The 27,498-nt window shown below is 40.8% G+C and overlaps 1 protein-coding gene and 1 long non-coding RNA gene across 9 annotated transcripts in view; one reads left to right on the top strand and one right to left on the bottom strand.

The window, feature by feature from the left end:
* The window catches only part of PPP2R2B (protein phosphatase 2 regulatory subunit Bbeta), a 455,910-nt gene that overhangs the window by 240,740 nt on the left and 187,672 nt on the right, over positions 1 to 27,498 (bottom strand). The gene's annotated exons all lie outside the window — the stretch shown is intronic.
* On the top strand, positions 282 to 22,436 carry LOC116863315. Its single transcript, XR_004381797.1, has 4 exons — positions 282 to 291; positions 1,717 to 1,720; positions 19,249 to 19,254; positions 22,356 to 22,436. It is a non-coding gene; the product is annotated as an uncharacterized LOC116863315 (long non-coding RNA).

The following is a 27,498-nucleotide window of genomic DNA, read 5'->3' as shown; positions in this document are numbered from 1 at the left end:
TAAAGATCATCATGCTAGAAAGAAGGGAAGCAGAGGGGTACTTGCACACAGACCTAATTGAAGGAAGAATATTTAGACATTTAGAGACAGGGAGAAATGTAGACTAGACTCTAGGGTGAGCCATAGCACAGAGTTAAGGTGAATCTGGGAACAGGGTTCAGGTGTCTGCCCTCTATGCCATCCTGAGAGAGACTGAGACAGAGAGAGAGAGAGACTAATGTACTGAAGACTAATAAGCTTATTTAACAAACCTTACATGGCATTTTATATGTATTTTTCCCTTGGCCCTTTGTTCTGTCTCTCCAGGTAAAGATTCCTTAAAATAAGAAACAAAACCAAACTACTAGTTTCCAAAGGCAAAGGGCACTTTGGGTAATGAGAACCAGAGAAACTCCTGTGAGAAGAGGCACTGGAGATTTAGCCCAGTCTTCTCCCATCTTCAACTTTTCTGAAAAATGGATATCCATCCTCCCCGTGTAAAGACCATCTCCCAGGATCATCCCTTCCACTCCTGACAGGCTGAACTCCTGAAGAGTGTTCCATATCTGATAGCTAGTCTCCTGCCCTTTAACTTCTAATTAGAAGCTGGCTCTAATCGTGCCCTACATAATTCTCTCCTGCAGACAGGCATCACATTTCTGTGATGCTGGAGGGGTGGCAGAAAAGCAAATGGCACCAGGGACTCAGAAAAACAAAACAGCCCCCAACCATAGACTCAAATTGAGTCCTAAAACATAGATGCAATTTCTAAAATATTTTAAAAAGCTTGTACTTGTGTCAGTTAGTAGATCAAATGTAAGCACTAGAGCTTGTTTGTCCTTACAAAACTTAGTATTTTCTCATTGTTACTACAGCTTAGAAAAACACTTATTAAATCTGCGGACCATGCTAGTCATCAGCATCTTGGAGAGCCAGGATTCCATTAAAAACAGGTCTATAAACTGGAATGATCAAACAAGATAAAGTTCTACTTTGCTGACTTCTTGGCTGTATTTGGACTGCCACTAGCCCCCACCCTAGGGTGGAGAGGAGCAGAAAAGAATGCAAATAGTGTCACCATTTTTGTAATTTTATTCACCCTTCTTTCCAAATGTTTACTTTTGCTTCCTTGGGGTATCATGAAGAGTGTGTTATAACACGATTGTTCTGAGTTTTTGCCAGAAAGTCGAGTTTATCTTTAGCATCATCTCTGGGCAAATAGCACAGACAAAGGAAAATAATGTTTGGGGCCAAATGTTGAAAACTTGAGTCTTCAGTAGCCTTAGCTGAAAGAGCGAAGGACTAAAAAGAAAAACTAGCAAGCTGGCTCTGTTTTTTCTCCTACAAGAATGTCTAGTTAGAGTAGGGGCAGTAGTGGAAAGAGGATGGGTTTCAAATATCAACAGCTTTGAGTTCAAACTCATACTTGATCAGTTGGTGACTCATTGAGTACCCCCACATGAACTTAATTCAATATTTAATTGAAGGACTCCTCTGTGGCAGGCACTTTGTCCTTACAGAACTTAAAGGAAGTTAGTTACCTCTCTGAATCTGGTTGTAGGTTGAAAAGAATATATACTACTATTTGCAGGGCTCTTATAATTAAAATGAGATAACACATGTAAAATTACAAAGCTCAGTTCTTAACCATACAGTAGTCATTGCTTAACAAATCTTAACTTTCTTTTGTGTTCAGAATAACTGGATAAATTTCTCTTTTAACTGTTGATTTAAAAGAAGAGTTCTAGGGACACCTTGGTGGCTCAGTCAGCTGAGTGTCTGACTCTTGATTTCAGGTCAGGTCATGCTCTCAGGGTCCTGGGATAAGGCTGCCTCAGGCTCTCTACCTGGGCTCCCCAGTCTGGGAAGTCTGCTTATCTCCCTCTCCCTCTGCTCCTCATCCTACTGTCTCTAAAATAAATAAATATTTATAAATAAATACATAAAAACACAGCTCTAATACATAAGCAAAAATAAAACCAACAGACAATTCCAGGCTCTAGTACATAAGCAAAAATAAAACCAATAGACAGTTTTAGACACTCCTTAAATACCCCCAAATCTTTAGGGGAAGTGACTTCAAAAATCAGTAACAGATACTAACAACTTACGATAATCCTATTTCGACTTCAACTTGGTCTTATGCAAAACAAAAAATAAGTTGCTTTTCTTTCCATTAGCAGTAAGTATGGTATATGTAGCTGAAAAATCAGAGCAATAAACAAGGCTGAAATGTTAGAATTGTTCTTTCCAAGTTATCTGTGGATTGCCTGTAATGTGTGAGGCATTGTGATGAGATCAGAGTAGAGAAAGAACAAATAGGTCCCTGAACGGAAAGAGCTTACTCTCTACTGGGGGAAATGATGTCTCAAGAAGGCTAGAAGCAGACCAGAAGAAAAAACAAGACCAACATGCTTTAAATTCAAGTTGCCAATATGCTATTTTACAAGCATTAAAATATGAACATGAATCTCTAATATAGGGATGATTCAGAAGAGATTGACATAGTGAGGTGTTTTTTTTTGGGGGGGGGAGTGGGATTTGAGATAGACTTTTAAAGATTAAGTAAAATTATTCAAGGTCTTCTACTCTCTCTTTGAAGATAGAATGCATCAAAACTCAAAGCACCATGTACTCACAATAACGCCTTCTATTCTTGGATCCCGATTTTCCCCTGCCAACCCCATGATTATTCACTAATACAATTTCTACCTGGGTTCTAGCTCATCGAAAAGGCAACAATAACTACTCCTGCATGGAAAATATTTGGTTTTGCTATCACCGCGGTGTTTTTAAAGAACTATTCAGTCCACCTGTCTCTGTTTCTCTCCCACCCACCCCCAATAAAGGAAGGAAGGAAAGGAAGGGAAGTAAGGGAAGGAAGAAAGAAAAGGAGAAAGAATGAAAGAATGGGAGAATGGGAAAGAAAGAGAGAAAGGGGGAAAGAGGGAAAGGGAGGAAGGAAGGATGGAAGATGGGAAGAAGTTGAAGAAAGGAAGGAAGGAAAACTGGCCAGGTTTTTTTGCATTGCTTTTAATTTCTAATTTTGAGAATCCCCCACTTCTACCTCCCCAAATTCCCTATAAGCAGGAGGTGATCACAACCCAGACATCTGGTGTTGCCCCTCCTGCTAGCTAGAAAGTTATATAAGATCAGGGTAGTAATGAAGGATTTTGATGTTCGAAAGATTTTAAAATTGTAAATCCTATTTGGACTGGACAAGCATCACAGGTGAACCCTCTGAGACAAGACGTCATCCACATTCCCTAACCACAAAATTCTGAAGCAATAGCAACCACACTCCATTTTTGGCACAGAGTACAACATTCTCCCCTTGATGTACTGCACAATAATGCCTCAGTTATATTTTGCACAATTGTTTGCCTCGACCTTCTTTATTATTGTGAAATGCTTGATTAGCCATTGAGGGATGAATGTCATGGGAACCCATGACTTCTCTGAAATTACATGGCCCATTTTATGTTCATGGCTTTCTTGGCAATTTTTCCCTATGGAGAAAGCCCTTAGCTTTCATCAAATTCTCCAAGGGTTTTGTGAGTCCTCCAAACCTGCACTCCCACCAAAAAGTTTAAGAACCCATATTTTAAATCTACCAGGATCAAATTTCTGTTTGTACCATTTCCAAATGGCTATACTCCAGACATAAACTCAAAAGAAAAAAAATGACACACTTGGATATTTCAATGTTTTTCTGTGTTATAACAGCCAAGTACTAATTGTTGGAAGATTTAGCTGTTAGACTCTCAATTGGGATATTAGATTAAAATAATTTTTAAATCCAAGTTTTCCCCCATCTTAATGCTTAAAAATTATCTGGATATCAGACTCTGTAAATAATGGCCAACTGGGGTCTTAATATGAACATTTTTTATTAGCTATCTAATGAGAGTAATCTTACTGAGCACTCTACTAGGGAAGTACATAAACCCATTACTTTGGAGCTTGCAATCAAATTGTTTTTATCAATAAGGTAGATTATAAAACTATTCCACTCTATCCTGTACTGATAGAGTACAGGAAATTAGGTTTTAAATAGTCCCAAGGGAAATACATTCCCAACAAGCTCACATCCTATTTTATACATTCCTAAAAGAATGGCCTTAACAGGCCGTACAATCACTAAAGTCCTTGGTTTACTCTCATGAGAGAAAAAGTACAAGTTAGAAAATATAATCTCCCTCTCCAGTTTGGCCACAACTGACCACATGACCCTCTACTTCTCAGCCTCAGCTTGTTCTTCTATAATTTGGAGGTCATTCTGCTTGCTTCATCAACTTTACAGCTATCATGACCATGAGATAATGATTTCAAAAATATATTGAAATATTATAGAATGCCAGACAAATAAAAGATCATCTTTTTTCCTGGCTTTCTTTGATATTTTTTCCTTCTCCACATACACATAAACTGTTAGAAGGACCCACCAGGATGTCACCATGGCTTTGTAGACGTGTGTTTTAAGAGCAGCCAACCACTTATCTGGAAATCCAGAAACCGGAGGCAGGGCAGAAGACCTAGATGCCTAGCTCCACTCTGTGCAAACTCATTTTCAGAAAAAAAAAATTGACATGCCATTCAGAAAGCACCCTGGACACTGAAAGATATGATTCCATTACAAAGAAGAGATCAACAAAGCCAGCTAGGTTTAGCACCTCTACATCTTTCTTTTCACCATTTTGCCTCTATAGATCATTATACAGACTCCACAGATCTTTCACATACCTTATTCCCATCATTAATAACACTGTGAGATGTATAGAACAAACTTTATTCCATCTTTCACTTGACTGAATTTCTACCTTTAGTCTACAGAATAATCTGAAGTTAAGGCAGTCTTCACAATCAAAAAGACTTAGGAGGGGTGCCTGGGTGGCTCAGTGGGTTAAGCCGCTGCCTTCGGCTCAGGTCATGATCTCGGGGTCCTGGGATCGAGTCCCGCATCGGGCTCTCTGCTCAGCAGGGAACCTGCTTCCCTCTCTCTCTCTCTCTCTCTCTCTCTCTCTGCCTCTCTGTCTACTTGTGATCTCTGTCAAATCAATAAATAAAATCTTTAAAAAAAAAAAGACTTAGGAGAACCTGGGGGATGCTGTTGGTTAAAACTCCTACTCTTGGTTTTGGCTCAGGTCATGATTGTAGGGTCATGAGATTGAGCCCTGTGCTGGGCTCCACACTCTGCATGGAGTCAGCTTGAGATTCTCTCCCTCTGCCCCTCCCCCCCACTAGAGCTCACACTCCAAATCAATCAATCTTTAAAACAAGAGATTTTAGGGCACTTAAATATTTCAACTTCTTTCTATAGCTCACAAAGTCCCCAGAGACCCCACTGCCACAGACTCCTCTCCTCTCCCACCACTCCCCCGCTTCATCGACCTTCAGCCATACTCATTTTCTTGGGATTCTTTCAAAGGGATGCAAGCCTCAGGCTATTGTACATGCCATTTCCTCTACTTGATCTACTCTTGCTCCACTTTTGTGTGTGGCGGACTCATTTTCATCTTTATCTCCCAGTTTATGTCAATTCAACTGAGATTCTGTAAAGCCATCCCACCATGGTTATCCAGTATCTCAGTCTCTCATATGTTTCCATCACGGATAATTTACAATTACTGCATTTACTGGGTTTTGTTTTATTTTGCAGGTCTCTTCCACAAACTCACAAGCTCCAAAAAGGATAGGCACCGTGGGGGTGGGGGTGGGGGTGGGGTCAGCTCACAATTAAAACACCAGTGGGTAAATCATAGCCCATGCTGATAGAGTAGGTATCCCACTGGACACTCAGAAAAACCTGCTGAGTGAAAGTAACAGACTATTTGAATATGTACACTAAGTCTATTGGCATGTGCATGTATTAAAGAAGAAATGTTGACTAACTTATTTAAAAATTATTTCTTTAGGAAGCATAAAGCCAAAAACAATTTCTGAGTCAGATTTTGGAAGCCCTAGACCAGAGATGTCCAATACAGTAGATAGTAGCCACATATGGCTATTGCATATTTGAAATGAGGCTAGTCTGAATTGGGTGTGCCCTAAATAAAAAATACACAGGATGTTTACACAATGTTAATGCACATTCTTACACAATGTAACAAACACAATATAATAAAATATCTAATTTAAAATTTTTATTTATAATTTTTATCTCTATGATATGTTGAATTTTTCAATAAACTGGGTTAAAGATATTAAAATTAATTTCACCTATTTTTTAATGTAGCTACTGAAAAATTTATTATTTTTTCACTATTTCTTTTTAAATTTTATTTACATTCAAGAATTAACATACAGTGTATTATTCATTTCAGAGGTAGAGTTCAATGATTCATCATATAACACCCAGTGTTCATTACATCATGTGCCCTCCTTAATGCCCATCATCCAGTTTCCCCATCCCCCCACTCCCTCCTCCCCTCCAGCAACCCTCAGTTTGTTTCCTATGGTTAAAAATCTCTTGTGGTTTGTCTCCCTCTATGATTTTGTCTTGTTTTATTTCGCCCCCTTCCTCTATGCTCCTCTATTTTATTTCTTAAATTCTGTATGAGTGAATTCATTTGATAATTGTCTTTCTCTGATTGACTTATTTTGCTTAACATAATACCCTATAGTTCCATCCACGTTGTTGCAAATGGCAAGATTTCTTTTTTTTTGATGGCTGAGTAATAGTCCATTGTATATATGTGTGTGTGTGTGTGTGTATAATTTTCTTTATTCATTCATCTGTTGATGGACATCTGGGCTCTTGTATTATATATATATTTTTTATTTTTATTTTTTATTTTTTTAGAGAGGGAGAGAGAAAGTGAAAGGTGGGGGGAAGGGCAGGGAGAGAATCTCAAGCAGTCTCCTCTCAGAGCATGAACCCGGACCACTAGGGTTGGGGAGGGCTTGATCTTACAACCCTGAGATTATGCCTTGAGCCAAAATCAAGAGTTGGATGCTTAAACAACTAAGCTACCCAAATGACCCTGTACTATATATTTCTATTGTATGATCCTGGTCTAGAATATTCTGGATTAAATGTGATTATGTGCTTATGGCTTTTTTTAAAATTTTAAACTCTCTATAATGGTATATACTGGTGTATATACATGTAGAAATCTCTAAGTCACTACCTAAAATTCATAGTATCACCCTACAGTGTTTTTAAACTTTATGCAGATATCAAGAAATTATCCAGGTATTACATGCTATAATACATGTGACTCCTAGGTAGAAACAGAGCTTCACAAAACTGTATGATCAGCATTTGCCCTATTGTTAGCCTTCAAATCCTTTAACCCTACTTCCAGAGTTGCCACCATAACCTAGGCCACCATAATCTCTCACCTGTACAACTGAATTCACTTCTTAACTGGTCTTCCACCTCCACTGTAATTTTTTTTTTTCAAACAGCCAGAGTGATTGTTCTAGAATTGTTCAAGTCTTATATTGACCCCAGGATAAAGTGCAAATCCTTACTTCAGCCTTCAATTCCAGACATAATGCTGGCCTGGTTTACCTCTCCTCTTCCTCCTTAGACTTCACATTCCAGCCATTTTGAAATCTTTGAAGTTCGGAAAGGTGCCATGCTCCCTTTGGCTAGGGAACCTTTGTTCCTTCTGCTAGAGTCCACACCCACCGCCAACCCTCCTTTTGTCTGGTCGGCACTTATTCTGCTCCCAGTAGGATCAGAGAAGACCACTCTGCAGGATTCATGGGTAGGGCAACTCCCGGCCCCCACAAACATTTCCCTTGCTGGCACCGCCACCGCCACCGCCACCAACAGAGAGCTTATGATACACCAGGCATGTGTTAAGCACGCTCCGATTGTCCCATTGAGTCCTCACCATGAACCTGTGAGAAGACAGCCTCCGCTTACATGTACCTAACACGGGGTGCCAAGACTTGTTCTAAGCTCTTCACAGACCCCTGCCCCCGGGACAACACACAGAGTTAGCAACTAGTGCCCAGATAGGTTTTGTCAAACACCCAGCTTGTCGCTGGGGACTTAAGCTCTGCAATTTGACCTCACAGCCTATTCTGACTCATGGCAGGTGTTATCACCATCTTAGAAAAGATAAAACAGAAGATCCGAAGGGTTAAAGCAACTTGCCCAAAGTGGTCAAGGAAGGATATAAAAGACCATTTAGAAGCCCATTATGTTTCTCTCAAGGACCCTATATACCCTCCCAATATGTCTTACAATTGCCTACTAGCTTACTAGGCCATAAGCTGCTTCTTCTTTAACTTTTAAAAAACAGCTTTAGGTTTACAGAAAAAGTGAACCAATAATACAGGGAATTCCCAAATATGTCCTGTAGACTTTCCACTATTATAAACATACCATGTTAATGTGGTACATGTTACCACATTAATGGACCACAAGTGTTAGTAATGAAAATTCATAGTTTAATTCCTATCTCCTCAGTTTTTACCTCATGTTGTTTTTCTGTCTTAGAATCCCATCTAGGATACCACATTATACTTAGTTGTCAGTCTCCTTAGGCCCTTCTTGTTTGTGGCAGTTTCTCAGACTTGCCCTGCCTCTGGTGACCTTCCCAGCATTGAAGAGCATGGCCAGGTATATTGTAGGAGGTCTCCCTACTGTAACTTGTCTGGTGTTACTCTCATAAATGAAGATCACAGAGGTAAGGCGTCATTTTCATTACATCATGGGTCACTACCATCATGACTTAGGATGACTCATGTGGATTTTCATCACTTAGTTGAAGTAGCATTAGTCAGGCTTCTCTTCAGTCAGTTTACTCTTCCTGATCCCTCTTCCGATCTGTGTTTTGTTTTTTTTAACCATTCTAGCTGTTTTATTGTTCTTTTTTTTTTTAAATTCTTTTCAGCATAACAGAATTCATTGTTTATGCACCACACCCAGTGCTCCATGCAATATGCGATCTGTTCTCTTTTGATAGAAGTCTCTATGTGCAGCACACACTCTGGGAGGAGTGGAGAGTTACACACGCTCGCTATGCTCCTTGAGGCTGGGTCATCTATATAATTAATTTGGCGATTTTTCTCTGTCCTTTATTAATTTATCCAATTATTTATTGATACTAGTACAGATTTGTGGATATTTATTTATACTTTGATTTATAACCCAATACTACTAACACTTTTTTTTTTCTTGAATTACTCCACTTGAGACATTAGGAACTCTTTGGGTTGGCTTCTGTGTCTCTTCAACATACTCCCATCGATGTCCCCTTTGACATATTCCCATTAATGCATTTTTCCCCCCAAGCACTTCCTTACATTTTGGCACTAGAAAAGGCTCTGGCCTCATCTTGTAGATTTCCTTCCCCAGTCCTAGAATCAGACACTTCTGGAAAGATTTCCGGTTCCTTTCATTGGATAATGGTTTTAGAAACAAAGAGGTGGGATGCCTGCGTGGCTCAGTTGGTTAAGCTGCAGCCTTTGGCTTGGGTCATGATCCTGGGGTCCTGGGATCGAGTCCCGTATTGGGCTCCTTGCTCAGCAGGGAGCCTGCTTCTCTCGCTGCCTCTACCTGCCTCTCTGCCTGCTTGTGTGTACTCTTCTTTCTCTCTCTGACAAATAAAGTCTTAAAAAAAAAAAAAGAAATAAAAAGGTGAGTGCTAGCTGTACCTCTTGCTATGGGAGTGTCGTTTAGGTGCTCTCAAATGACAAAGGAACAGGTGTAGGTACTTAAGCCCATGCATATACATCTACTTATAAATATATCTACATGTAATCACATGTATCTATATGAAGTTAAACCTGAGTTCTTCCCGGTGTGTCTAACTCTAATTCATCACCACATAGATCGTCTAAGCTCCCAGCCTTGCTCCAACAGTCAGAAATGACGGAGCTTCATAAAGGCAATAGCGGTGCCTTAATCCACGGACATATCCCAAGGATAGTGCCTGTCACTTATAATGTCCATGGGGACTTATGGTCCCAATAATTTGAATTCTGGAAGGGAATACAGATACATCTGCAAATGTTACCAAATACAGATTTCAAAGACTAAAATCATGACAATTTATTAGGGCAAGAGTGTAAGAGGGTACACAAACAAAGGTCTGATTTAAGTGTGTTTATTCAACTCCATGAAGGGAAAATGACAGCAATACATCTAAGCTACACAAAAAGGATTCAGGCTTCCTTGAAAAGGATTCAAGTGGCATAAAATGGTTTGTTTCTCCACAGCAATTTACATTTATTAAAAGAGATAACAGGCATAATCATTGTCAAAACAGAGCTTCCACCCTGCGTAATGTCTTAATATATTCTCGAAGTTCCTGACAAACAGGCACAAAGCCATGGCAGATTAGACTCTAAGTGGAGGATCACTCTAATAGCTCAGCAGAAAAACCAATCTTGCACTTCTAGGAAGGAAAGAAGACCTGAGAACAGCCTTTGAAGGCGAAGGGTAAAGTACAAAGGGAAAAGTGCTAAAGTGGGGCATCAGCTAGAGGGGGAACAGGGCTCCAATGTGACACTCTGCATTAATGATGCTAATTTATGTCTGGGTGAGTGCGTGTGCAGGACACAGAGGAAATCTGAAGAGGTCTATATCGTACCACGGCAGAGCTCATCTTCAATCTCTTGGAAGGGTGCGTGCTCTACGCTGGAACGGCCTCACATGGGCATACATTATGCAGATTCTGTGTCAGTTTCATATGAACAAATCACTTGTCTCCTTAAATCTATTCTGGAGCATTTCCAATCTGTTCTGTACACGGCAGCCAGAATGATCTTTCTGAAAAACAAGTGGGAACGCGGCTCCCCATCTTCCCTACATTTAAACATTTTAACACTTCCCTTTATTCCTAGGATAAAAAAAAATAGCAGAGTCCTCTTCTCCCACCAAGGCTTGGCAAGATGTGGCTTCTGCCTAATGACAATCCTGTGAGAATTCAAGCCACATGGGGCGTCTTTCGCTTTACCTGGACACACACTCTCTGGGCTAATACTGTAGGGCCCTTGGTCATGCCATCCTCTCGCCCTGAATCATGCCTCTTGTTCCTCTTCAACACCGCACACTCCTGCTATGGCTTTAGGATTTATTCCTCTCACCTCTTCACAAGGGAAGCTTTCCATCTCCTGGCCCAGTAGTCTTTTACACACACTCGCAGCCCCACAAGCTCTTCCTTTGCAGTGCCTGTCACAGTTACAATCGTACGTACATCTTGGTTATTCTGGATTAACCTATTTCCCCAGAGGGTCTGTTACTCCAGATCCCTGGCACCTAACCCCATGCCTGGCACAAAGTAAGTGTCCAATATGTAGCTCTTGAATAAACAAATGAAAGTGACCGCCCTATATCCCCACACTATTGTCAAGGCTTTCTTGAACGTGAAGGCTCTGCTTTAGATGCTGAAGAGTAGGTCATTCCATGCCAGGAATTTGATAGGTCACTTTGGTGATGAGGGCAGGAAATATCACTGCTAGGCTTTAGTAGTTTCCACAAGAACGGGAGGTCCCTTTTATTATATGGGTTATTAAGGCAATGAAATGGAAGTTTATTTCTTTTATTTTTTTAAAAGATTTTATTTATTTATTTGGCAGACAGAGATCACAAGTAGGCAGAGAGGCAGGCAGACAGAGCAGGGAGGGGAAGCAGGCTCCCTGTGGAGCAGAGAGCCCAATGCGGGGCTCGATCCCAGGACCATGAGATCATGAACCGAAAGCAGACGCTTAACCCACTGAGCCACCCAGGCTCCCCCAAATGGAAGTTTATTAATGCATTATATGCACTACATGGAAGTAGATAAAAAGGGATGTGAAAAAAACCAGAAAAGCTCAACTGTGGTGCTGATTATCTACTAATCCTAATACTTAAGATCATTTTTATCAAGTAATTTTGTTTATTTCACAATATCCCAAATACTACAATTGGGTTTTCAAACTCTAATCATTGTGTCTGCCTTTCCCTCAACAAATGTTTACCGAACGTGTTTATTACATGCCAGTCCCTGTGTTAGACCCTGTGATACATGCTGAGCAAGAGACCCAGGGTACTTACTCTAAGCGGAGGACATTAACACACAGATTGATAGTCATTTCAGATTAGTGTGTGACTCAGGTTCATAAGTAAAGAAGTCATGTTCTATGTGCATGAGATCACTTCCATTGTTTTAACATGACCTTAAGCAATCCAAATGCCTCACTGGAGTAACCTGTATTGTTATCGTTCTATGATATCAAGTAGATCACAGAATTTTCTTTTTTTTTTTAAATTTATTTTTATTTACTTATTTGTCAGAGAGATAGAGCACAAACAAGGGAAGTGGCAGGCAGAGGGAGTAGCAGGCTCCCTGCTGAGCAAGGAGCCCGATGTGGGACTTGATCCCATGACCCTGGGATCATGACCTGAGCTGAAGTCAGACGCTTAACCCACTGAGTCACCCAGGCATCCCAGATCACAGAATTTTCACCTGATGAAGGATTCGAGGCTTGTGTGTTTTAACTTTACAGTCCCCCTTAAGAATTTAAATGTTTTTACTTCCCCTATTTAAATAAATGACTAGGGAAAAGACAAGGTAGATCTTTCCAAAGGAGTCACTATATCCCTCAAAATCTTTATTGCCTGTTTTCATGTACCCCAAAAGGATCAGAGTGTCTTATTCGCTACAATACATAACTCAATAGAGCATCTATTTCACACCAAGAGATTTTTCATTTGTTTTAGTGATAAGTAACTCTAGAAGTAAAGTTAGTCGCACAGAAACCCTAAGGACATTTATGGAGAAATAGTAAAGTTCACCAAGACTGAATCACGGCTCTCTTCCCAACCATTATAAACCTTAAGACCTAGGACGGTAGTGGCAGCATAACTGGCCCTTGACAATTCTGGGTTAAAGATTGCTGGATGAATGAGGATACTTTGAGAAAATGAGGTGGTCGAAGTCCGGGACCCTAGGGGAGGGAAAGAGGAAAAGTAATAATGAAGTGGTTAGCTCATCAAGAGGAAAGACCACAGAGAAGTGACACCAAGAACCATGTACTTTTTGTCCCCTTTTGACAATGGCCACAGCCACACCAGTAGTTGCTCAGGAAGTTGGGAGAATTGCAGAACAGACGAACGGCAGCTCCAGGGAGCCACAGCTCAAGACTCGGGCTCTAGCCTATTGTCTCCAAACGAGAAGAACCATCAGCAGACTGATAAATTCTTCTGTTTACACTCCTGAACAAATAAACTAATTGCATCTTTGTTTTTAACCTAACAAATCAAAGCTTGATTACAGGTCATTAGTGACCATTAATACACAAAGCTGTTTGCATTTCCCTGGTCTGTCTGAATTACAGTCTTGCCTTGCACACCAGCTCAATCAAGCTTCCAAAGGGAAACCCCGTTATCAGGCCTCAAGCGGGAGCAGAGACAAACTCACGATTAGCCTCTGCAAATTGAACTGTGATGCAGAAGAATTCATGATTTGGGTTCATTGTTGAACTGGCCACTGCTTTCTAAGTGGAGACATGCTCTTCGGACCCAAAGAGTATGCAACCACCTCTATGACCATTTTCAGTTGTTCTCAACGACTGCTAATGTTGCATTAGTGAGCAACACGACCCTGCTTATGGGATACTGGTGTAGGTAATCCTCAATTCGTAACATGGTGGCTGATTAGAGTGCCGATAAGGGCGGAGAGCACATAGGGGATTGTCAGAAATATCAAGGGGCAGGAAGAGGAACTATTCGGCAAAAAAGGGAGGGCGAGGGGGAAGGTAGGGGAGAGAGAGAGAAAGGGTGTGTGTGTGTGGGGGGGGGTCTATGTATATAGTACATACATATGCACACATCAACTAGGGAGTCCAGAATTTTAAAAAGTCCAGTCGAGGCTTTGGATTACCCCTACTAGAAGCCAAGACTCTTAAAAATAATTGGATCATGGCCAAGCCTCCATTTCATTTTGTGCTGAGCAGTCACAGAGGGGCAGGGAGTGATCAAGAGAGATTAACAATCTCAAATATTTGAGGCCTTTCTAACATAGCAACTGCTGTTTAGGAGCAAATCGCTGGTCCATCTCATCTAACGTTCTGTTGCTTCAAAAAGCGTCTCCTGGGGAAGGCCAGGTTTGACTATTAACATGGGGAGGCCAAAGGATGAGAGGAGGTGCTAACGAGGCCAGGGACGACAGCCCATGTATTGCTGAAGCCATTTTTACTCCTCAATCTAGGCTAGCTCCTGAGCGCATGACTCATGCCTCAGCTCAACATGTGCAAGGAGAGTGGAGAGTTCCACGCAGTTTAAAAAGCTCTTTCAAATGAACTATCCTGCTCATCTTTATTTATATCTGCCCCTGAAAAAGTGAGATTATTAATAACACAGTAATGGTGGAAAATGTGAGCTCTCGAGTCAACTTCTGTTTTTAAGCCCTGGCTTTTCCACTTACTAGCAAGGTGACCTTCAGCTTACTTCGCTTTTCTCAGCTTCACTTTTCTCATTATCTGTGTTGGGACCCACAGAGAATGATGGTACCTCCATTCACCAGGTGACTGTAAAGCTCTAAGAGGTAACGAACGCAAGGAAAGTGCTTAGCGTACTTCAACATGCTACCCAATAAGTGTTCAGTAAGGATTAACTGCTATGCTTTCTGTCTTCCTCTACAAGCACCCACCATGGCCGCCATCTTGGCCACCATCATTAGCACCACCTCTGCCCCCCACAGGAAGATAAAGAAACTAAGTCTTCAAGACAGACTTTTTCCTGAGCTACTCAATGACTCGGGGAGGGTGAAGCCATTATCTTCCGACCATACCATTCTCCCTCCCTGGAACGCCTTTCCTGCTTCCTCCCTCTCCTCGTCGTCCTTCCGGTCTCAGCTGAGCCATGTCTTTCTTCAGGACCCCTCCTTTGAGCCCTCTCACATCATCTCGCAGCTCCCTGTATATCCCCGTCACAGGACTTCTCATCCTGCAGTGTCATTACTTGTGGTCCTCTGTCCCCTATTGGTCCAGGTGTACCTTAAAGGCAGACACCAGCTGTGTGTACCTCACATCTGCATTCCAGGGCAGAGCACAACACCAGACACACACGTGTGGAATGAATACTTAGTAAATGGAAGGCTGATGGCAGACTCCTTTCACACCATCCCACCACTACACCGAACAGTACAATTTCTCACTGGAGCACTGTTTGGGAAGTCAGAGACAATCATATGTGGCTTTTTGCCTTCCGCTGCTTTTAAATAATCTTAGCCTTATGATGAAAACTCAAGGCAATCTTAACCGAATTTTAATGGATTCCATTTCCAAAGCAAGTAGCTTAACTTGAGAAAATAATGCCTTGAAGTGAGGCTTACATTATGTTAACACACGTACATTCATTCATTTTACGCCCCACACTCAATCACAGAGCTATGCACAATGCTTACACAGTTACCAATCCCTCAGCATTTTGAAAAGGGCACCGTCTTTGTACTTGGAAAGGATTTTTCAGAAACAGTTGGATTTGATGAGGTACAGCGAAAAGCAGTCTTCCTCACAACAAAGCTCTTCAAATTCTGACTCTGAACGGTCTCTTTCCCACTTGCCGCTTTTGGGAATTTTCGAGTCTGACATGACACAGGTCAGAAAAAACGTGACCAGATAACAAAGTAATCCAATCCCTCTCGTCCCCTCCTTCTCGGAGGAGGCAAGGAGGGAATGAAGGTCGGCAGCTCCAGGGAAACCCATTTGAAATCTAGTCTTATCTCATTAAAAACAGCAACGGAGGCCAAATCAAATGAAACTCAGACCCCCAATCAAAACCGCATTAGAACACACTGGAAAGGTTACCTGGCTGGTAAAAATGAAAGAAAGGTTCGTTGAAATCACAACAGATGTAAACTCTTAATTAAAATAGGTCATACAGAAATATGTGGAATTTTTCTATAGCAAGGAAAGAGCTATAGACTACCTCCCAACACAAATACCACAGGTATTTTTTAAGAACAAAGCCTACTCTCTCTTTTGTTATATAAAAAAGCACAGTAGCAATATAGCCTGTGTGGAGTCTGTATAAAAATATAAAGCTAAGGCAGCATAATTCTCTCAGGACCCCAAAGCTTGACTTGACTCACCCATCCCCTTTGGCTGATAGAGAATATACAGAAACACATATCCATATACATAAGTACACACATCTGCTCTTCATTTTCTTCTGCCTTTAAGTCTTCGACCACATCATTCATTTTCCTAGAGTAAGTCTTCACCTGGAAACTCTTCTTTCCCCGTACCTTTCCTTAAAAGAAACTCTTCTGCAGGTCTTACTCCTCGACCTGACTCTGAATTTCTATCCCTCTCTGTCACAAACTCCACCTCAGGAGAGAATTCTCCGATGACTCTTTTTCTTAAGTAAAAATTAGAGTCCCTTTGTACCAGAAGGGCCCCAAACCACAGCCGCATGTGAAGTTGTAAAGCTCACCAGTCTCTCCCCATAGTTTGAAGAAAGGAAAGCAAAGCTGGCAGAAGCCTTCCCGCTACTTGATCCCAATCAGGTGGGATGGCCCCGTGGTCATATTAATAAGGCCTCCAAGCATTTATTCCAGGATAGAAGTTATTGTTTTTCCTATGTAGTAATTTCCCGATTTCCTAATTCAAAGTCACCATTTAGTAAGGCCCTTCATTCTTCACTGTCCAGAGTAAGAAGCCCTTGCCTCTTTCTTCACCTCCTGGCCCAGTGCTTTTTCTCTGTGACAGCAGCTGACCCATCTGTCTGATTCTCTAGCCCAGTCTGCATACTTCGCCAGCATCTACACAGTCGGATCTAGTCCTACAGAGCCTCGCCTCTTTCCTGGTTAGCTTTTTAACCAGTCATTACTTGTCACTGTTCTGTACCAACACATTTCATCAAACCAGGTTCTGAAAACAGTAAGTCAAATGGTGCTTATTATCTACACTTTCTTTATAAAACGGGAGTTAATTGATTTGCGTCCCCCAGAACAATTTTTATGCGGCTGGAGCTATTCAACACTTCCATATTGTTATTTTATGAAGAATAGTAGGTATAAATAATAATACTAATACCTTTATTTCCATAGGAGCTTTCATCTGGATAATTCATGCTTCGTTATTCTGCTACTATTCTGTGTCTTGGGTTCTCCCTTGGCTCCTGTGACAAACACGGGGTTCAGATCCAGACTCCAGGAGGAAGTGATGCTTCAATTTTTGGTGACATACAGGTGCATTACACACGCCCCAAGTCCCCCCCACAGCCTCTTTGGGTGAGGTTGTTCCTGGTCTGTCAAAATCCAGACTGATAACGGTAATACAGCCAACATTGTAAAACTTCTCTGTGGCTCAGCCTTTCCCATTGTTAGTGGGCTGCCTTCAGCTTTTGGAGAGCAGAGGTTCCCAAAGCGTCGCTTCCAACCAGCAGCAGTGACTCTCTACCTAAGACGCCACTAGAAATCAAACTTTTGGGCTCTTTCCCAGTCCTTTTCAATTAGAATCATTGGGAGGAGCCTAGCAATTTACATTTAACAAGCACTTCAGGTGGCTCTTGTAACCATTAAGGTGGAAAACAAAGGCCAGAAAACATGTGAGGAGTTTTGAGGAAGCTGGGGGCTGTCAGGAGGACTGACCCTCATGTAGTTAAAGAGGGATCATGAACGCAAGGATACAAAGCTTTTGAGGTAAGGCTTCCCAGCGTAGGGCTAGCAGCAACGGGTCTGGTACACAGAATTTTAAAGCAACTGGAAGTATTCAGAAACGGAAACGGGTCATATCCCCAATTAGAAGAGGCTCCCTTTCTCTCAGTGTCCAGAGGTATTAGGATTATACTGTGGGAGAATCTATGAATAAGGCAATACAAGAAGTACTAAAAATAAAGCTACAAGACTGAAAAACAAAATAAGCCTTAGCAAGAAGCTTCAACATACCACTAATATGGAAAGACAGGTTTATAATTTATTTATTATCATTAATGTTTTAATATCTCAAAGCTATTACCTTTAAAAATGATTCTACTGATGCTACATAGAGTAGGTAATGGATTTTCATTTCCTAATGTTTTGTTTCATATTCCGAAAAGGGCAGCAGTTGGCTTAGACTCTCATAAGATTCCATATATTATCATATGAGACATTTATTATGTAAAAGAGGTCAATTACCACCATCCAGAACTGATAGTAGACCAGGTATTAAGGTTAGGGTGTTATTTCTCCTCTGTTTTGTAATGAAAACCACCACCTTTTGACGGTAATGATTTTAAGATACAGATAAATGAACTAATATTAATTAAGATACAACCAAACATTATGTAGCATTTATTACATACTTGATACTGACTACATCACAAACACTGTCATATTTAATACAGCAACCTCAGGAAATTCAGCTTCGTTATCTGTATTTTATAGAGGAGGCACCTGTGCTTAGCAAGGTTAAAGAACTCGCCCAAGGTCACAGAGCTAGCAAGTGCAGGTGGAATACAAACCCAGGGGTCTTCAGTGTCAGTGTTTTCAAACTGCTAAGTTTATTTGTTAGCATAACTGTGAATTCTAGGGATTTGGAGGGCAGAAAGAATGTATGGCCCAGTGCGAATAATACTTCGGACCAGTTGGGGCTTCTAGAAATACTAAAGAGAACCAAACAACCCCTTACTGATGTTAAATCTAGGTCAGGTACTTGACTAACCACTGTACAACTATCGTACTTAATGCTTACGACAACCACAGAAAGTTAGCTGCTAGTATTATCCTGACTTTACATATGAGCGATTACGGTTAGATGATTTAATAAGCCATCCTCTTCATAGAGAATTCACTGCTCACGTATTTAAATGGAAATGAAGCAAGAGAAGTAAACAGCATGACATGTAAGAATCACTCAGTACATGTAGCTTCGCTGCCCTTATACCATGTTCCCAGGCAAAAGAATGGTGTTCGTGGTGATTCACCCATTCCTTCTCATCTCTTTTCTTGCTTTGCTTTAAATGGCAGATATTAGGGTGCCATATGTAGCCATGAAAGAGAACTAAGTTGAATGCCTTCTCCACATCTTCATACATGTCAAACTTTAGCTCTCTGAGGCTTGCACCAAAGACAGTGGCCAGGATGTGACCTCAAGACGCTTCCATTTGGAATAGTAACAATGAATGACCTTAGAAATGAGACATACCCCACACCCATTGCCCAACAAAGGGCTGTGATATGCCAAGTTGCTCCAGCCAAAGAACCTTGTGTTAAGGATGTAGATGGCCAACGTCTCTCAGAGAGAGTCAGCAAAATGAATGCTTTTTCTCAAGACTGCAAAATTCCTCCAGTTGGGAGTTCAATGAAGGTTGATTTCATTTTGTAACATCATGGGAAGAGCTTGGTTTTATAGATCAGATCTCTGCACCTCTGTCTTGTCTCTATCACAAACCGGCTAGGTGGTCATGGGCAAATCGAGAGCGCCATTTTCACAATGAGGAAAAAAGAAACTCATTCTCCAATTTTTTGGGTGCAGAGTAGGTAAGAACTTTCTACAAATATTTTGTAGAAATATAAAGTCCTTTCACAAGTTTCAGATGGCATTACTATTTTATGTAACTCTTTCCTTGCTTAAAATTAAGTTACAACCTATCAACCTGGTTAAACCAAGTTGGTTCACCAACAGGCTAACTTAGAAGACACGAGGAAGAGGGACAATTTAAACTTGATAGTTAGCTCTACCGAAGATACCTGTGGAACTGTTTGCTCAGTTGTTGTGATGGTTAAGAGGGATTCATTTCCATTGGCCTTACATCCCTGTAAGCTTGGCAAATCCTCAGATCAGTGAACATCAGAGTATGAAATAGCCTGAGAAGCCTTTCCATGCAAACCAAAAGGATTATCACCAAACCACTATGTCACTAAACAGGACACAAACACTCTCAGTAGCTCAAAGGGAGGCTCAGTAGATTGTGCCAAAGATGCCTTTGGGTTCCTGTTCAGATTTCAAGGTGCCAACTTACTCTCCCTTGCATGTCTACATGAGAGAGTAGCATTTGGCCTCTATGGAGATTAGTTGGGACAGCAGTGAAAGGGGATAGTGTGAAGGACATTTTTATGCAAGGAGAACAAAAAAGAAATTCCATCTGGAGTTAAGTGTGGAGAGATGAATCAAAGATAGTATGTAGCACTATTGACTATTTTTACAGTCTCAGTGGGAGGATTCAAACTAGACACTCAAGAGCAGAGAGGAAAAAATTCAAGAAAAGCATTTCTTTGGTGCTTTTACATTTATCTTGGACTATGGTTTCCTGAAATTATCTGAAAGATTAAAATGGCTTTGTGATGCAACACCATCATACCCCTTTTCCTATTATAGTTCTTTTCTTAAAATATTTTGTAGGTCAACACACATGGGTAAAACTAAAGATTACAAGTATACATTTTCCCTGGACCTATACCTGGAAAGGCACATTCCTTCTTTCAAGTCACTAGTGTGGGACCATGAAGCCGATTAATCTGGCTCTAGATCACCTTACCAAATTTACTTTCAAGACACCAAAAACAGAGCTTGTGGAAGTTGCTTAGATGAGAACTATGGCTGGGAAGGAAACTGAAGCTTCTCAGACATAAAACATGCTGTACTCTCCGAAGCCAAGATCATTTCGTGGGTGGAAGCTGGTATTTTCAGGCTTATGTTTCTCTGATAAAACACACCCATGTTCTGTCACTAGCAGCCACACTGCAATACACTACACTTGACCAAGTGCCCCCATACGTACACCTCTCCCATTGGTCTGGTTGTCAGAATTCCACTGATTAAACATTTAAAGACCAGCTTTGGCAAAACATGCCAGAAATTCCTACAGGGTAATTAAAACCACCTTCTGTGTCAATAAACACAGACTACGAGATCCTTCATGTGCAAAGGGGCTGGCTCTGACCCTCAGGCTCTAGGACATTTTTTCTTAGATGGCTTTTCCACCATCGAAATAGATTTTCACTGACTCACCTAGACCCTTTCCTGGCCCCCTTATGAAGTGATTGGCTGAGGTCAGAGACACCATCTTTCTTTTACTGTTTCAGCCTAGACACAAGACCAAAGTCTCTGAACCCAAGGGCCGAGCTCACTGCCAAAGCCCCTTCCCACAGACCTACAGCTAAGAGAACTCAAATGGAATTCTTGTTACCAAATTCGACAGTTAAGAGTCTTTACGTGCCACTACTCCTCCAGGGTTCTCACCGATTTTCCTCTGAAGAATGATTAATGTGACTTCAAAGGAAAAGTAAGAACTCAGGTGGATATTTACTACGCTGATAACCACAGACTTGTTCTTTGCACATAGTAGACATTCCATGAATTGTTTTTCACCATAATGACAGCTTTATTATTCCTATTACGTAAACCATGTTTATACTTATTGAAAGCTATCAGACATTAGAAAATAAAAATAGTAAGAATTAAAATTTCATCAGCCTGACCTAGCCATCATTCATATTCTACTAAACATTCTTTCCTTGGAATTCTTTATGGACAGACACAGAAGTTTATAGGAGAGGAATCATACTATCTATACACCCCTTCCATCATGGATGTGGTTACCTTTAATTGTTTAATAGTCTTTTTTATACTTATTTCTCTCCTCCCCACATACCCAGTGGTAATAAACTTCAAGATATTTTTTCATACTTGGGTCATCATATACCAACTTAGACAGCACGAGTGAGGTTTTCGTTACTTAACTGATACTTGCTGAAGGGTTAAAGAGTAAAATAAAAAAACAAACACAGAACCAATGAAATGAGTGACAGAATAATAGGCTATGCTCTTAATTAGCTGCTACAATTTCCAAGTGATTGAAAAAATCATATAGCGCATCTTTAAACTCCAGTGGGGGTAGGGGAACCTAGCCTTGAACATGTCTGGATGGAGTTGTAAGTTTAAACTCCCGAGTAAATATGCACCTGGCTACTGTCCTAACTAGAGACATTACCAATCTCCTCTCCAACTCAAATCAAGTTCAAAACCACTTAAAAAGTGCCCGTGTGCCAAGCAGCTCACTGTCCTCTGTAGGATGAACCAAGGAGGTGAAGGGGTGAGGACTGTCTTCCAGCGGTTTCTTTCTAGCTGGGGAGGCAATGTGCAGGCTATCTGAACTTGGACTTTGGTGTCCACATCCATGAAATGGGGATAATATCTGTATATCCCAGCACTGTTGTTATGATTTAAAAAAAAAAAAAACTTGAACTGAGAAAAAATTTCTCAGGGAATTTTTCAGGGAAAATGCAGAGTCAAGGCAGGACATGTAGGTACCAGGAAAGGGGAAATTGTATGTACAGAAGCAGGGAGCAGGGATGGGTGGGCGGTACTGAGGACTCAGCACAAGCTCGCATGGTTGACTTGAATGTCAGTTAGGAGAGACTCAAAGAAATGAGGGGACAGGCAGGAAGCAGTAATGTTTACAAGCACAGGACAAAATGGTCAACAGCCCAATCTTCTTAAAGGGCCAAACACAAGCAGGAAAACATTTTTGCCTTTTCAGCACGTGCCAATGTCTAGATCAAGGCCATCCAAATGAGTGACTCAAAGGCAACCTACTTGTCAAGTAACTGGAGAAAGAAGAAGCCTGGCCCACATAACAGGCTTAAATCCAAGCTTCTGAGACTTATAGGAAAAATTCTGATCGGAAAATTTCCATCTCAAATTGTGCTGAGGAAGCTCAGGGACTGAGTAAGCACGTTGGCAACAGAAGCACAATATGATAATCAGACTGCTTTTGCTTTTTTTGTTTTTCTTTTTTTTACCCCTGTGCACAGAGTTCTTCAGGTCCCAGGGAGACCTCAGCAAGTCTTTGATCTCTGACCTGTAAAGGATCAGAGAGCCTTCAGGGAAACACACCTCATTCACAAGTGGAACTGCATGAAAAACCTTCTCCTTACATCTTTTCAAGTGACCAGAGGGCTCTGACTTTCAAAGCATAGAATGTTAGTTTCAGCCGGCCTAATCCTACAGAACTGGGATGGGATTAGGTAATCTTGCAAGATACGTCAGTTGGGAGCACTCAACTGTGCAGTCTTTTCTGTTAGCTCAGGGTTCCAGTGCAGCTCTTCCCCGCTCCGTCGTATTTCTTTTTTTGAACTGGTACTGGTGATGACTTCCTGGAAGCATGCTCCGATGGCTCTGTGCCGCCCTAATCAATACTCACTCTCGCACCCCATCGCACCTGCCCTGACTTCCCAGACAGAAGAGAAAGGAGAGGTTGCTTTTAATATTACACCCCCAAGTTATTATTGAAACTTGATGTTTCTAGAAGATGTTTTCATACTTATAACCCTTTAACAAAGCAACTGGGTCTCTTACTGACCACCACAAATCTTTATCCATTCAAATGACCATCCATCCGCCCAGCCCATCAGCCAGCTAGGTATCTTCCGATTTTTATCTGCCTAACTCTTGGGTCACAACCTATGTTCAATTTTTTAAAACGTCATAAAGATTTTAAATTAAAAAAATGTCTCGAAGACTTTGTATTCTCACTTCACAGGAAGAAACATGCCCCAAATACTCAAGCAAATGGATTGAGACTTCAAATCAACTCCCACCTACAATCCCCAGCAACTGCTGAAATACAGACAGCCCATTTATTTTGAAAAAGGACCAAAATCACTCACTAAAAATACAATCCCAAGATGTTTATAAGATTTATACTTCTCAATTTCATTAAATTATGCACCCAACTTTTGGAGGAGAACTAGAAATGTCTGCAAGTCTTAAGTCAATGATAGGTAAAGTTTAGTTTCCTTGGATTTACCTGGGTTCAAATTGCATTCAACCACACATAGTATTAATAGAAAAAGAAGGAACACAGCTTTCAGAAATGTCAAATATGAACCCCAGGAGAGGGCTAGCTCATTAAACAACCATACTGGTTGTCGTCATGGGTCAATCATTCTTTGAAGTCACCTACTTATCAGTTTGAAGAAAATTAACATTTCTGGGTCACCGGGTTCCATATACTTATCTACAATGGATGCCCTGGAACCATGAAAGTCATTTTATTTAATATAGGTGGGCAACTAAATCCCAGGGAACAAACGACTCACCTATGTATTTAATGGCAGAGGCTGAGAATTGAGCTTGCTTCCCCTCTCAGATTGGGTAGATGTATGTGGGCTTTGGGGAAGGACAAGGACAAAGGAGTATATTAAGCGTCAGTGGTTATATCTTGATGAATTTATTTCTAATCTTCACCTGCATAAATTCCCTCTGAAAATCTATGACAATGTGAGGTAGAGGAAAAATATAGACCAGGCAATGGTGGGAAAGGGCCACAGCTACTGCAAAGGTCTTCCTTGGTAGAGCTTTTTCTAGAGAACACAGTAACTATTGTCTAGAAAAACTTAATTGTTTGCATCTAGAAAATTACTTATACCATTTAACCCAGGAATCTTGGCTTCAGAAATCTGTTCTAAAAAAAATAACTAGAAAAAATAACTAGAAAGGATTTAGATTCATGCAATTATTTATCACACAATTATTATAGCAAAATATTGGAAATAATCTAACTTCCAACATTAGATGAATGGCAAAATTGTGGATGAACTATATGATGTTACAGAAGAAGGCTCACAATTTTATTTAGAATCAAAACAACAACAGATATGATACCATTTTACATATAATTCTAGTATTATCCTTCCACTGCCCCTTTCTCTTTTCTCTTACACACACACACACACACAGTCTGGAATACATTGAAAATATTTGTAATGATTATGTCTGGCACTAGTGGTAAATTTTATTTTCTTTTTTACAGTTTTCTTTGTAGTCTAAGCTTTCATCAGTGAACATATATTTTGTTCTCATAGGCTCTTTTATTTTTCTACATAGTATTTAATAAGATTTACATTCATATGCTTACGTTTGTATTTATTTCAGGTGTGTCTTCCCAATAGAATGCAAGTTCTATTTGCCCAGTGTTTTTTAGCATGATGCCTTGTATATAATAAATATTTTACTAATTCTTTTTTTTAAGATTTTATTCATTCATTTGACAGATAGAGATCACAAGTAGGCAGAGAGTCAGAGATAGAGAGAGGAGGAAGCAGGCTCCCTGCTGAGCAGAGAGCCCGATGCGGGCCTTGATGCCAGGACCCTGGGACCATGACCTGAGACGAAGGCAGAGGCTTTAACCCACTGAGCCACCCAGGCGCCCTTTACTAATTATTTTTAAGTGAGTATGCAGTGAACATTGGGGGGACATACTAAAGGAGGTGTGCTTATATGCAGGGATTCTAATGACCTATTGAACATAACAATGTGTCTAGTCTCTAGCTCAAACAGCATGCTATTCTCCTTGGCATACTTTTGTCTCCTAATGTCACAAAAGACCGCCCCCCCCCCATGAAGACAGCATTTGTCCCTCCTCATCACTATCAGAATCCCGCTAAAACCCGACTTTGACCATAAGCCATTCCCGTTTGCGAAAGCTTTTCTCTAGCACTTAACTGCAATCATTCACTTGGAAGGCCAACATTTTTTGAACTTCTATTGGGTTCCAAACATTTTTTTTTTTTAGAATGGGAGTATTTTAGAATACTTAAATGGTATAAGTAATTTTCTAGATGCAAAATACCATCCAAGGGCCAGCACTTGATTCTGTAGGGTTTCTTGCTAGAATACAGCCACGCCCACATGCAGCAGTGGCAGGGTTCAGTAGCTGGGCATAGACTGTACAGTCAGCAAAACCTAAAATGTTGACTACCTGACTTTATAGGAAAGTTTATCAACTCCTGTTCTAGAATACATATACTTGTACAAAGTGGAGATACCAAATTATTATCCTATTAAATAGTTATTCTAACCTAAAGCTTATGTCTGAGAGTTTTATAAAAACAACAACAAAACCCAAACCAAACCCAAACAAAAACACATTATTTTAACATACCTAAATTTGTTCTTCAGAACATCCATTTTTGTGTCAGACACACTTGAGTTTTAAGTACTGAGTTTGCTGATTGACACTGGGAAGATCCTACAAATTCTTTAAGCCTCAGTTTCATTAGCAGTGAAATTGGAGCCTATCCCCTCATTTCCTTAATAAACATGTAATGGGTGCTATTTGTCAGGTACTGTGCTAGGAGATGACTATTGGACAATGGTGAATAAGACCTAAAAGTGTCACCTAATTAAGCTTTAATTGTACATACTTTCTGAGGTTTGCTGTGAGGATTAAATGAAACAGACACATACATGTGCACAGATCTGTATCATATACACATCAATATAAGGCACAAGATGTACAAATAAGCATACTATGCAGTACATCATATAGAATATATAGAGGACAGAGAACAGTACTCAATTCCTGGTATACTGCGAGCACTCAGTACCTGTGTCTCTTCCTCTTCACCACAGATAAAATGGAAGCTCTTTTTCTTTTTTTTAAAGATCGATTGATTGATTGATTGATCGAGAGAGAGAGTTTGAGTGGGAGGAAAGACAAAGGGAGGGTATCTTAAGCAGACTCCGCACTGAATGGGGAGACCCACTTCGGGGCTCGATCTCGCAACCCTGAGATCATGATCTGAGCCCAAACCAAGAGTGGGACGCCCAACTGACTGAGCCACCCAGGAGCTCCATGGAAGCTCTTTTAACGGACTTCTAAGAATCAGACTCATTGGATGAAAAAAATGCTTTCCACTGCCTCTGTAAAATGGGCCTACAGGCTGCTGTCTACTCACAGCTAAATTAGCAGACTCGTCTCTGGGACAAAGACATACTCCTGCTTCTCGTAGCTGAGGCGCATGTTTACTACAAGGCTGTTGTTTTGTCCCTTATCTCATGATGCCTGTTATATGTGTTAGTTAATAAAATATCTCGGAAGGTGATGAAAAGAAAGGTGTGGAAAGTTAGGAAAGGATTATTTCTTATGAAAACTAAGTCGGATGCTTTCAAAAGATGACAAAGAGCTATGGGGTTAAATGTGGGAGAGAGAAAAGGTTGGGGCCAGTCGTAAAAAAATCTAGAAAGATCGGTGGTAAGTTTGCTTCTCACATGTTTGTACTGTTATTCACCTCAAGGAAACCGAACTCATGGTTTTTGTCATTTTGGGTGTGGTTTGTAGAAGAGAAATAGAAGCTCCAGTCAGCAGACTCACATTCACAGATGAAGCCTTGATGCTTCAACAGACCCTTCATCAAAATTAGGCAACGCTATTTAAAATAGCATTTAAACTTTTTTTTTTTTTCAGCCTTAATTTTTCCAGCTGGCCATCAACCATTGTTCCCAAAAGCATGGAGTAAGAGAGGCATTCTTTTGAATGTATTTCTCACATACGAATAATAGCATGCTAGCATGTTGCCTCAACCCCTGCCATGTTTTCTAAGTAGAAGAAATAATGGGAGACAGAGTGACCTGTCCAAGGCCACAGCACAAGCCCTGCCAGAGCCATGCGGGGTCGGATTCCACCACCTCAGCCACCTGACAGAACAAAGACGCAAACACAGTGCAGACTCACATAGCCTGACTCGGAGGGCGAAGTGCATTTTGAGCAGGACAGAGTCTTCTCTGCTCACATCCGACAGGAACTGTGACCTCATTCACCTCCTTCACCTTGCTGCCCAGCACAACCAGCACAGCAGCTGG

Source organism: Lontra canadensis, unplaced genomic scaffold, assembly GCF_010015895.1.
Source record: "Lontra canadensis isolate GAN:19392208 unplaced genomic scaffold, GSC_riverotter_1.0 scaffold4, whole genome shotgun sequence".
Taxonomy (NCBI): Eukaryota; Metazoa; Chordata; class Mammalia; order Carnivora; family Mustelidae; genus Lontra; species Lontra canadensis.
Note: the sequence above shows the minus strand (reverse complement) of the source record. Positions and strands in the feature narration are given on the sequence as shown.